At 43.7% G+C, this 11,373-nt stretch overlaps 1 protein-coding gene and 1 long non-coding RNA gene across 3 annotated transcripts in view; both read left to right on the top strand.

Annotated features, from left to right (window-relative positions):
- LOC141783768 (uncharacterized) overlaps positions 1-489 on the top strand; it is a 1,165-nt gene extending 676 nt beyond the window's left edge. The window contains exons 1-2 of the long non-coding RNA XR_012597352.1: positions 1-214; positions 438-489. The exon at positions 1-214 is cut by the window's left edge and continues 676 nt beyond it. This is a non-coding gene — a long non-coding RNA (uncharacterized LOC141783768). The remainder of the gene's footprint in view (positions 215-437) is intronic.
- Positions 490-583: 94 nt separating this feature from the next.
- The window catches only part of akap6 (A kinase (PRKA) anchor protein 6), a 420,277-nt gene continuing 409,487 nt past the window's right edge, over positions 584-11,373 (top strand). For both annotated transcript variants that reach the window (XR_012597348.1, XM_074661221.1), the window contains exon 1: positions 584-615. The gene's annotated coding sequence lies outside the window, so the exon portion shown is untranslated. The remainder of the gene's footprint in view (positions 616-11,373) is intronic.

Here is an 11,373-nt window from a genome sequence, read left to right as displayed (position 1 = left end):
CGGAGGCGTCGATGGCTTCCTGTCATCGCTGTGCAGCGTTTTCTCCTCCGGCGCAGAAAAAGAGCGAGCAGCTGCTTCTCCCATCCCAGTCTTTGCTCTGTCATCCCCCTCCTCCTCCTCCTCCTCCTCCTCTCTCAGGAAGGGGAGCACCACACCCTGTCAGCCAATCAGAGCTCAGCTCCACCTTCCCCATCACATCATCTCAGTTTCCAAGGTAACAGGGCACCCCTCTCTCTCTCTCTCTCTCTCTCTACCTCTCTCTCTCTCTCTCTCTCCCTCTCTGTTTCCATACTGAAAGGTGCCGCATCATCATCCGTCCCATCCCTCCCATCCGCCCATCCCACCGTCCCACTCTGAGCTGGTGGCTACTTTAGCTTTAGCTTCCTCTCTGTTAGCATCATCTCTCTCTCTCTCTCTCTCTCTCTCTCTCTCTGCAGTGGGATTGCCACAACATCAGAGGCACCTCCCTCCCTCCATCCCTCCCGTCCTCACTCCATCACTCTCCCCCTCTCTCTCTCTGCATCCTCCAACATCCGACACTCAGGAAGAGAAGAAGGCAGCGATATGGACTAAAGAAGAAGAAGAAGAAGAAGAAGAAGAAGAAGAAGAGATGTGGTACGTAGTGCTGAAGCTGCTCTGTGTCTCCTCCCTCCTGTTCTGTGTCTATGAAAGAGTGTGTGTTCATGAGTGTTTGTGTGTGTGTGTGTGTGTGTGTGTGTGTGTGTGTGTGTGTTAAGCCTAATCCTTCGTGGAATGCAGATTTAATGAGCTGTCTGATGCTAACGCCACCACCATGATGGGCAAGGAAAGAGAGAAGAGGATGAAGAGAGAGAGAGAGAGAGACAGCAGACTCCCAGTGTCTCTGCCTCTCTGAGCTTTTGTTATGGAGGCCTGCTCTGCAGAAGAGCTCGCTGTGCCTGCTGCATACAGAAAGAGGCCAACACCTCTCTCCTCTCTGCTCCCAGTCTGCTGCCCTGCTTCATACTGGCCTGTCTTACTGGTTCCCATGTTACTGGTGCTCAAGTGTCTTTCACTGGGTGGTTCAAACCCTCATGCATGTGAGGTGAATCCTACTTTCTAACACGGTGTTTACCAGCGAGCTTTTCTCACCTGATCTTTGTTTTTACTCAAAGTTTAGATTTTGAGGAAACAGGGATGAGTGCAGTTTGAACTTTTTATATTCTTAAAGCATGATGATGTGTCGTTTGATCACGTCTAAAGTGTTTACATGTTCAACTGGCCACACTGGAAGGTGAGGTGAACAGTCTGTTGTCATCGAAGACATACATGGTGTTGCACTGTACAGACAAAAAGTGACAGAAGTAATTGTGTGAACGAAGAGAGAGAGAGAGAGAGAGAGAGAAGTTCAGACATGTCTACTTTGTTACCTCCACTCACCTGAACAATACACCTTTTCCACGGCAGACGTCTTTACTTGTCATAGTAGGAAAAGCCCAGGTGACACACCTTTCTTTAATGATGATTCAGTGACCTTTTTTAATGTTATCAGCAAGCTATGACTTGCAATAATTCCTGCTTTGAGAAAAGGTTGATCGCAGCGTAAAGAGGCGGTGACTGTCGCATCGTCGCTTTCAGGAAGTTCCAAACATTGTCTGATGCAGCCGCCTCCCCGCCTGACCTTTCGCTAAGTCCCGCCCCTTGAAGGCAGACTGGCCAGTTAAAGCGTAGATTCACATTTTCTTCATTTTCCGACTGGTTTAGTGGATTTGGAGCTCGTCGTGTTTAAACGTTGTGTAATAGCGATACTCGTTACCCGGAGAGGTTGGAGGGAGATAACATTAACACATCATTATCTATGGTTAGTACTATGCTACTCTAGCTACTGAAGGCATACTGAATGTATTCACATGCTGCCTTTGCTTCCTAATGATTGTAACAGTGAATAAAGTCCTACCCGGCTTTACAGGAACAGTGTTGTTCCTTCATTTCATTGTCTTCCGTCTCGATCGCCAGCTGATGGCGGTTCACTTTGACACTGTGATCTGTATCTTTAGCTTCTGTCTTTACCTTTTGAACCTGTTCTTGCTGCTGAATCAGTTTGACATCCTGATACTGTATATCTATAGACCGTTCTGTCTGCTTCTCTCTGAAATCACTTTTTCCAAAAGTTAGCTAGATATTTATGCAATGAGTGAAGTTAGTGACAGTGTGAGGCTTCACGAAGGATCAATGGAAACGTCAGAAAGGTTTGTAGAAGAAGTCTTTTTGGGGCAAGAAACACGAGCAGTCAGACAACCAGACAGGTTGGAAACAAACCAGCACTTTATCCACATTATTTGGAAGTAAAACTGAATGTGAGCGAACCTGAAATGTCTGTTTTCCTCAGGTGGTTCATGTTGAGAGGTAGACCTTGTGTTTTTAAAAACTCGCTGACATGCTGCTCTGATTAATTACAGTAAAGTGACATCATGATGTCATCGATAAGATCTTTCTGAGCTAAGATTCTTATGCATCTTTAATGCATTTAGTTACCTGTTCATGCCGTCACTGGATGACGGCATGAACAGTTTCCTCACTCATTAAATATGTGACCATCGCTCAGTGACATCACACATCTGCTCTCATCTCCTGAGGTTTACCGTACCGCACCGTTCACCTCCGTTCTCTCTTCTGAATACGTTTATCTGTTGTACTTTAAGTCTCTGTCTGTTGCTGCTGATCAAAGTCGACCTAACAGACGTCTCTGTGATGTGGCATTAAATGAACCTGAATCAAAGACACTTCCTGTCAGGTATCTCCGGTGTCTCCTCAGACAGAAGCTTCCTAAAAGGATGTCGCACAAATTGTTTCACACAGTTTTTGACCAACTGGCAAAAAACTGCTTCCAGAAAGAAGTATGTAGGGAGGCAAAGAAGGATGTGGGGAAGGAAACAAGGATATAGGGAAGGGACGAAGGATGTAGTAAAGGAAAGAAAGATGTGGGGAAGGATGTAGGGAGGCAAAGAAGGATGTGGGGAAGGAAAGAAGGATATAGGGAAGGGAAGAAGGATATAGGGAAGGGAAGATGGACATAGGGAGGGCAAGAAGGATCTAAGGAGGGAAAGATAAACATAGGAAAGCGGAAAGAAGGATGTAGGGAGAGCAACAAGGCTGTAGGGAAGGAAAGAAGAATGTAGTAAAAGAAAGAAGGACATAGGGAGGGCAAGAAGGATCTAGGAAAGGAAAGAAAGACATAGGGAGGGCAGGAAGGATGTAGGGAAGGAAAGAAGGACATAGGGAGGGCAAGAAGGATGTAAGGAAGGAAAGAAAGACATATGGAGGGCAGGAAGGATGTAGGGAAGGAAAGAAGGACATAGGGAGGGCAAGAAGGATCTAGGAAAGGAAAGAAAGACATAGGGAGGGCAGGAAGGATGTAGGGAAGGAAAGAAGGACATAGGGAGGGCAAGAAGGATGTAGGGAAGGAAAGAAAGACATATGGAGGGCAGGAAGGATGTAGGGAAGGAAAGAAGGACATAATTAAGGAGATGACAGTGGTTTTAGAGGGAAATATGTTGACGACATGATTTCCATGTTGATAACAAAGAGCAGGAAGACGTTACGGTCCAGTATGAGCAGGAAGACGTTACGGTCCAGTATGAGTGGTCAGAGCAGCCCAGCTCGCTGTCTGCAGCTTCCAGTCCACAGGATATGATGTAACTACCTCCGGGGCTGTTAAACTGGGCTGAGTGGCTGCACAGCATCACAGCAGCACGGCAGCGGAGATGTCAGAGGAAAGGCAGAGAAGGTTAAAGTGGGTGTAGCCGTCTCCTGTTACAGATGCTTCATGGGATCAAATCCACACTGAGACAAAGACGGAAGGAAGCTGGAAACCTGACTAGAGTCTATGCTGGTTTAGTTTAGTGATACGATGATGCTGAGAGATGGACAGTTAAGATCACACCTAACCTCTCTGATCCACCGGACTCAGCTTCATCACAGAGGGTTTCTTTCATCAGAAAGATGAAATGTGATACTGGAGTTTTCTGTCCATATTGGGAGTTACAGTAAATAAGGTATCTACTACTATACTGGACTGTAAACAACTTCTCATTTTAATAAACAACTTTTTGTAAGCGTTTCACATGAAGTCATCCACGTTACAAGTTCTGAGCCGATTATAAATCTGATTTGGATGATTTGTTTGGACTGAGTCTGTTCCAACACGGTACAGTTTTAAATCATGCATCGTGTGTTTGGTGTTGAATGATTTGATCTCTGCTCGTCGTTCACACTAAGTGAAATCGGGATCGTTGTGTGAGCACGAGAAATAATTAGAAAAACAAAACCGACCAAAACTGATGAGCAAACTGTGCTGTGAGATATTATTTTATAATGGACTAGTGGTGCTACTTTATTGATATCTGCATTTTGTCGTTCATTATGTTCAATATATGTGCTGAAAAATGTGTAGTTTGTAAAGTCTTTGTGTGTTTCAGCATCACTTCAGGTCTGTTTTTCAGCTTTAGTTGCAGGTTAGTTGATGATAGCCGGCTGGCTGAACTGTTTTACTACAAATTAGCTGAAATTGTGAGGCTTCTTCTTTTTCTGCCTCCGTGCCGGTGACAGCCGCGCCCAGAGAGAGGTATTAGGTTTTTCGGGTTGTCCTTCTGTACGTACAGCCGTCCCTGTGGGTTGGTTGACTGTACTGTCAGCAGGGTGTTGTGATGCGTCTAGTGCAGTCTACTAAGCGAGCCATTGCATGTAGGGATGCCTGCAATCAACCTCCTTTAAGTTTCTGCCGCTGGCCAACCCTGTTTCTGGGGTCCAGAAAGCAATGTGTAAGTCTTTCTGTGGTCAGTACATAGCCTCTCCCTCACCAAGACTCCTACTATGCCTCCTCGTGGCGGCCCACGGTAACTAGGGTTTTGCGACCCCTGGCTGAATTAGTAGGAGATCTCGGAGCTGCAGTGGTCCCTAGAGGTGTTCCACCAACCACTGCCCCATTGCCACGTGGGTAAACCTTGGGAGGTACGATGGCTAGGGGAGTAAACCCTGATCACAAATCTGCAGTTGGGGACAGGCACAGGCGGAGTCCAGTAGACCCTGCAGCTCCATCCAGATGAAGGTCGTCACGAGTTTCTCATGCCACTGGAAGTCTGTCTGGTGGAGTCACGGTCCCAGGAACACCTGGAGGGAATTTCTTAAAGTTTGGCACAAATGTCCACCTGGACTCCAGAATGAAGTGATTCGATTTTGGTGGTCAAAGGTCACTGTGACATCACATCCGTCCCACTTTCGTGAAAGCGATATCTCAGGAACGCCTGAAGGATTGTATTACATTTGGAACAAACATCCACTTGGACTTGAGGATGAACTGATGATTGTTTAGTGGTCAAAGGTCACTGTAACCTCACAAAATAAATGTTTGTCCGTAACTCAAGAATTCATATGCTAATTATGAGTGTCTAACAGTCTAACAGGATAACATGATGACGTGATGACGTTTTGGACAGACATGAATGTAAACTGATACTTGACTGGTTGGCGGAGGCATACAACCACAAAGCAGTCATTCTAGTTCTTCTACTTTTCCTGTTTCTGGTGTGTTTTTGTTGTGTAGTCAATAACTTAACCTCCACCTTGTTGACTGGAGTTTCTACCTAGGTTTGAATCTAGTGCAGGAAAACCAGGATGGATTCACTCTCATTTATTACGTGTATGTACGTACAGTATGTGGCTTTGTGTAAATGAATGTCAGGTGTTTGTAGGTCATTTGTATTTGGTATTGGTATCATTGTGGCACCAGAGACATCCTTGAAGGAAGTCTGCTGCTGTGTGTCAGACAGATTGTGTCTGCTCCGATGAGACGACCTCCTCCATGTTGATGTAAATACTGATCTGGATGCAGTCTGACCAGGTGTTACTGCAGCCAATGAAACAGGACAAACACAGAGGAGTGAGACGTCTGCTGCTGTTTGTTGACACTGCTTTGAGGACAGGATGATGATGGCATTAATGCAGGAGATTCACTCGATGCTCTGGTGCATCACAGAAGCAGGTTTATAAACCCTCAGACCTCAAGCAAAGACGTTACTTCTACTGCTGCAGACACCTGGAAGAAGCATTTCTTCATCCTTAGCTTTGTGTATTATTTATTTATTTTTAAAGTTATTTTTTTGGGGGCATTTTTCCATTTTTTTATTGAGGACAGTGGATAGAGTCTTGAAAGGGGAGAGAGAGAGAGAGTGGATGCGGAAAGGGCCACAGGCCGGATTCGAACCCGGGCCGCCGCGGTCAGGACCAAGCCTTGATACATGGACGCCCGCTCTACCAACTGAGCTAACCCAGGCGCCCTGTGTATTATTTTTATGCATTTTCAGCTCTTTGTGTTTGTAAAGAACGCAGCTTTCTTGCTGACTTACCTTGAGCCACCCTCCAGACGTTTGCCCCTGATCTTAATCTGTATCCTCCAGCAACATTTATTCCCCCGGTCTCCTGCCTGCAGTTTGATATTTTAGAGATGGTTAATGAGTGAGACTGGTGCTGGATCTCCCAGTACAGACGGAGAGACTCCCTGAGGATCATGGGTAATTAGCCAGGAGCTGCTTGTGTTTACTGAAGGTCAAGTTCATTTTTAAAGCCCTCTGTAAACACATCTGGAAGTGTTGAACACAAACATGCTCCATCATTTTTCTGCAAGACTCTAGTCTGTGTTGTTTCTCTCAGATTTGTCGTATCCAGTATGTGGCTTCTAGGTTAGACTGACTAAACATTCGCTTGATATGAACCAGTATATCTTCTTGAGCAAAGTCTCTTACTTGTTCTCTTGTTTTTGGGTGATTTCTGTTGATTCCTCTTTGTTTGTTCTAATGATGACGATGTAGGGATGGAAGCTTTTATTCCACCTGCTGTGACAGAGGTAAAGAGCGTGTGTCAGAAACCAGACATGATTTCACTTTGAACAGCTGACATGGTGAAGTGCATGCTGGTCCGGTCTGTAGCCTCGGCGTCTCCCTGCAGAGCCGACGCCCTGCATGTCGAGTGAGGAGAGAGAAGCTAATGATGTGCTGTAGCATCAGGATGATACAGCAGGAGGGCATCACACCCGCCGGTTTCAACATCTGGTAGACACACTTTCATTTCACTGTTAAACAAACTTTAAATCTCACTGAGAGATAGTTTACTGATTTAACACAGCGCAGTGAAGTGGTGAAAGTAGGAGTATATTCATTCATTTGTTGCATTGATTCCTTGATTATAAATGACTCGGTATTATCTAATTGCTCTGGCAGCAATAATCAATATACATGCTTTTAATCAAATTTAATTGAGCAAACTTCCTCCTCTTCCTCTGTCATTACTACAATACTACTGCTGCTATAGTATAAGTATTAATACTGCAACTAGTACTACTTCTAGGAGGGAAATGTGAAGTCTGACATCAGCAAACACATTTTAAAAAGGAAAGTGAAGACAGCAAAGTAGAAGTGCTGCTGGGTCTTTGTGATGATCACATACAGGTACTCTTATTGTGCTTATTCAATCTAATAAAGGGCTCATTTCATGGCTGGAATATGGTCTCAAAAACTGTATAAAATGCAAGTCCCCTTCAAAAATAATCTATAATAATTAATAAATAAATAAATAAATAAAATATAAATAATATTTATTCCCTGAATTAATTGTAGGAGATATTCAATCTGAATAAAAAGTTTTACACTTTGAAAATGCTGTTTGAAAAAACATCCTATTAGGACTGCCCTGGATTAGTCGACTAAGATTTATTTAGTTGATTTCATGCTGAATGACGTATTTCCATAAACTTCTGAGCACATCTCTGCTAAACAGATTTAAAGAGGTGCTTTGTGTGATAAAAACTTTTATAAAGTTTTACACATCTGTGGATTAAATCAACGAATCGATTAGTCGACTGAATCGTATGAGTGTTCGTCCACTCAGCATTTCTTTGGACAGCCCTACATCGAATTACATACTTTTCATAATTCTGCTGTTTATTATTTAAGGGTAGTATTATTACACATGATTATACAGTTTTGAGTTGAATCACCAGCTGGGAGAATCCAGTCAGCTCAAAATCAACCGTCAAGTCGTTGAGTTAGCTGTAACCGAGACCTGGTGACATGATGCTCCATAACAAGAAAGTACTCGTTTCTAAAAAAATTAAAATGTATTAAACACTCAATTGAACATTTATTTTGTTTCAAATAGTTTGAATATGGTATGAGCTGCAAATAGAGACACATATCTAATAGGAATATGTAATACATAATGTTATATACTCATATCATTCAACGCCAGTGTGACATGTTAATGAAGCTTTCTATGAACGCTCAGAGAGATTCAACAAGAGACCAGAGACCCTCCATCCGTCTCCATCACATAATAGAGCTGGGAACTCAGTCAGCTGTGTGCGTGCGTGTGCGTGTGTGTGTGTGTGTGTGTGTGATCACCCACCATCCCCCCCCAGGTTTACAATTGAACAAATCACCACAATGTGTGAGAGAGAGGTTAGAGTGGGTAGCACATGATGAGGTTCAGGGTTCAGGGTTATCCAGCTCGTCTCTGGAGAATAGACCTCAGTTACACCAAACACACACACACACACACGCGCACGCGCACGCGCACGCGCACACACACACACACACACACACACACACACACACACACACACACACACACACACGTCGGGTAATTATTTGCACTTGAATGTGGGGGATGGTGTCGGTGGGTCTCACATTTTCTATTAAAATGTGCAGCCGGTGACACAGTTAGTTTAAATACCACATTTTACCGCTGGCTTAAATAATATGTAATATTGACTATAACTCTCTGATGTCAACGTGGTTTCAGACAGCGCTGATCAAACTAATTAACGTGAACTGATTGACTTGACTTGATCAATTCTACATGGCTGAATCCACATTAAGCTTTTATGGTGTAGCCAGCTGACTGATCAAAGACCTCAATAGATATCGTGGTCACTTTAATGCAGAATGAATGAATGAATATGATCTTCTCTGCTGCTGAAAATGATGCATGTTCTTTAGATGACTTGTGTGAATTGTTGGTAGTTTAGCAGATACGCTGCACACGCTCCGTGTGTGAATCTAAATGTTGTTATTTCTACTTGTTATCCAGCAGCAGTTAATATCTATATCTCATAGATGTCTACCGTCGGCTGAAACTGGTGCAAATGAAACATTTTAATCCAGTACTTCCAACATTTGCTGAGGTTACATATGAGACTAGATGCCACCCCGTCTATTTGTTAGTCCAGCTTGTTGTTATCTTATTATTAACTGTTACTGCTGATGAAGAATGTGATTTGGACGTGACGGGACCAAGTTAGACCGGGTTTGTTCCAATCTGGGTCGTTTTGTGTTTGACGCCAGACGGAGACGTACCGGTAAATAAACAGCTTTACTTCAATTTACCTTCATCTCATGACGGTTCCCTCTGTCGGCTCTACAGGCCTACACGCCTCTTCAGTCTCCATCCGGGATCTCAACCAACTCTGTGCTTTCTCTCCTCTAGTTTTGGTCTTTTCAGCACAAACGTGGCGGCATAGAAACAGAGCAAGCTGCTGGTTGTCGTCCATGTTTGTTTTGGTACGGGAACACATGACTGTTGGCGTCGCAGCATCGTCGACCTTCAGAACGCCGGTGGTTCAAACGTTATGCTCCTCACACAGTCTTTATGTGGTTTGGTCTTTATATGATCCAGTCTTGTTGTTAGCTTAGCTCGGCCCATGTTGTCATTGGCTTAGCACGTTGTGTTTTAGGCCGACCTGGTCCACTCGCTGTGTTCTCATTCTAGTTGTGAGTGTAGATGTCCTGGTTGTGTTGGTGCAGATACTCTGGGAGCTGGTTTTGTTTCCACATGCAGTGTTTTGAAAGAACTTCTCCTACCATTACTGTGGCAGACAGGAAAGAAATGCATCATCCTCCTCTCCTTCATTTGATCATCTTTTCTTCTACGTTCATAATCTCTCTCCTCCACTTGACTGTCTCCTTTCCTCTTGTATCCTAACCTCCTCTCCCCTCTTTTCCTCTCTCTTCCCTCTTCCCTTCCTGTTTCCTCTCCTCTTCTTTTTCTACACTTCAGCTTGCCATTTCTCCTCCTCCATCCTCCGTCCTCCGTCCTCCTCCTCTCCTATCTGGGTATGGATAACATCTGCTCCGACGTCGGGGTGTGGCAGTGAACACTCAGTCCTGGCTTTCTGTTTCTGGCTGTCGCTCAGTACAAAACAGAGAACACAGCATCAGACAGGCAGTTTAGTCAACACAGAAATGAACTAAGGGGGAGATAAATTAAATTAAATTTTGTATTAATAAAATGATTGAATTCAATTTCAATATAAAATACAACGATTTAAAGAACACAGCAAAGAGGCACGTCGGGTTTCCACTATGTTTCTTTGACTGGAATAAACTCTCTTTTAATTTGGGTTATTGAAATACATTCTAGGACATAAAGGAAACCTTTCTACTTGAAAAGACTGAAGTCACAGGAATATCCCTGAATCCTCTGTCAGAAATATAAAGTCTGGCTGAGTCTTTGATGCTCAGATGTTTCCTCCTCAGCTCCTCAGCAAAGGAATACAACTTCAAACTCCAGCTGAGTGATGTGTAATCCATCCTAATCCAAACCCAAATGCAGTTTCATGATTGTATATGATATTGGGAGATTTTTAGGATGGAGATGTCTCTAAATAGATGTGGTTTATTCAGCAGTTTTGTTAAATCTGTAATCAAGTTAAAACCGTCATTTTGACGTGCAGCAAAACGTTTGCATCCAAGTCGGTTCAGCCGGTTTCTGTGACCGAGAGGCAGCGAGGCCGTTATCTGTGACAAATAAATTATTGAGCATTCACACACACACACACACACACACACACACACACACACACACACACACACACACACACACACACACACACACACACACACAGAGAGAGAAATCGACCAGTTATCTGACAAACTGCAGCAGCCCAGCGAGCCAGCTCCGAGCAGCAGATCTAGATGCTGACTCCAGACCGGTGGTTTGGCGATACTCCGGACTGAGGAGTTTGTCTTAACTACACATTACATTTGAGTTTGTCAGATCATCTGTTTTCTCTCCTGCGAGACTTCCTGTCCTTTCTTTAAGACTCTTGTGATCCATGTGACACTCTGAGTTTGATAACAAAGCTCTGCTATGTGGCTGAAGAAGGAATACCTGTTGAGTTTAAAGGTCCCATATTTAAAAAAGTGAGAATTTCAGGTCTTTTATGTTATAAAGCAGATTTAAGTGCTATATAAATACTGTTAAACTATCAAAACACTCAATATACAGAGAAACACACACAGCCCGTATTCAGAATTTGCGCGTTTGAAACAAGCCGTTAGGATTTCTGCCCATTTGTGATGTCAC

Source organism: Sebastes fasciatus, chromosome 15 (assembly GCF_043250625.1).
Source record: "Sebastes fasciatus isolate fSebFas1 chromosome 15, fSebFas1.pri, whole genome shotgun sequence".
In the NCBI taxonomy this organism is placed as follows: Eukaryota; Metazoa; Chordata; class Actinopteri; order Perciformes; family Sebastidae; genus Sebastes; species Sebastes fasciatus.
The sequence above is the reverse complement of the archived record's forward strand: the minus strand, read 5'-3'. Positions and strand labels throughout refer to the sequence as shown.